Source organism: Bactrocera latifrons, unplaced genomic scaffold (genome assembly GCF_001853355.1).
Source record: "Bactrocera latifrons isolate USDA-ARS-PBARC rearing strain unplaced genomic scaffold, ASM185335v1 scaffold_145, whole genome shotgun sequence".
Classification (NCBI taxonomy): Eukaryota; Metazoa; Arthropoda; class Insecta; order Diptera; family Tephritidae; genus Bactrocera; species Bactrocera latifrons.
In genome coordinates, this window is record NW_017534908.1 from 99,670 (window position 1) to 101,376 (window position 1,707).

Here is a 1,707-nt window from a genome sequence, read left to right on the forward strand (position 1 = left end):
GAATATTTTTACACAATCAAATATATGTATTTCTTATAACCAAACGTTTTCTTACGGCTTATTAAAACACACACACACCATAGAGTGTTAGGTATTCATTCTAATTGTCGGAAGTCTTTTAAAATTCGAAGTACAATTATTTTGGTGTGATTTTTCATATTGAAACTTTTTCAAACTTTTCATGCYTAACATTGACTTTTCTTGTTAAAATGAATTTGAAATTTATTCATTCTCTTTCAAGTGTAGGTTTCTTTTCAACTTCTGGTATTTGTTTTGCCTTTTCTATTGCTGACTTTTCCTTGGTTGCCTTTTGCCCATCTCCCTTTAGTTATGTTTTCGATTCGTGTTTCTTCGCTTGTTAACAATTTGCGTAGTTTTTCAAAATGATAAATTAGTTTGGCAATTGCAGCCGAAATGAAGCCRACAACTCTTTCGCTATTTCTTTGCATATAATGAAAAATTGGACAGCAGAAAAGCAGAAACGGAAGTGAAATAGTAAAAGCTTAGCCATAAGGTCGACATAAAGGGGATAACATAAGTCGAGCAATCTTGTGTCACCAGAGTGTGACAATAGAGTAACAAAAACTTTGTAATGTTTAAGTTCTTAAGAATATTTATAAATATTGGAAGAAGTGCAGAGAAGAAATTTCGAATAAAGACGGGAAGACGGGGAAAATAAAATTTACTATTGCAAAAAAAATTAATAGTAAATTAGACCAATTTATTATATAGCTCGAAAATTCTTCATAACACTACTGCTAGAAAATCCGAATAGTTTTCTGAAAGTCAGTTCAATTATATTTCATTTGAAATGTGATTTTCTTGAAGACCTTTCTTTTGGAGTTCTTACCGTCCTCTTCGTGGCTTTCTTCTCATGTTAACTACCTAAGAGATGTCAAAACAAACAGTCAGCCATTYGGAAACACTACAAAAAACAGTTACGATTTCGTCTTTTAAATAAAGTTATCAGACAGATATTTAATCTCCGAGTGTATTTTCAGCTGAAATAAGCTTTATATAGATATTAAAGTCCTACAATTACATCTTCAATCTGTGATTAATGAAACAAAATTCGTTAAATTTATTATTTAAAATTAGAACGAATAGATTACTGAACGGACCATATATCTTAGTTGAATTAAAATTCTCCAACCGTTTGAAAAAAGTCTCAACTCTTAATACTTGCAGACCCCTCTTCGAGGTAGGTTTCCTTCTATAATTTCTTTTCGACAATTAAATAAAAGCAAAGAGGCCTTCAATTTGTTTTGGAAATGTAACGTCTGGTCACTCTAATGCACAAGCCGATTKAACTCAAACTCCACCACATCGTTTTTGGCTATTCGAGGAAAYTACGCATAAATTWAATTGACCAAAGRRAAATCATTTTCCCTTTTTAGCCGTTACATACTTCGGTTTGCGCTCGTTGTTATGCTTTTGTTAATTTTGCAATTTATTTCATTATTTTCTTATAATCTTTTAACATGTTGCTACATAGTATAATAGTTTTGTTCACTTAAAGGTTGTTTGTATAACCGAAAAATGGTAATCGAGCTAGGTATAGGAATATGCATATATTAGGGTAATTGAAAAAACAATTTTTTTTTTTTTTTTTAATTGTACGAGAAGGTCCTTCTACTTACAATTTTCTTTTTTTTCTTATTATCATATAGAAAAGTTTATATCTCGCTTCCATCTACTTGAAAAAAT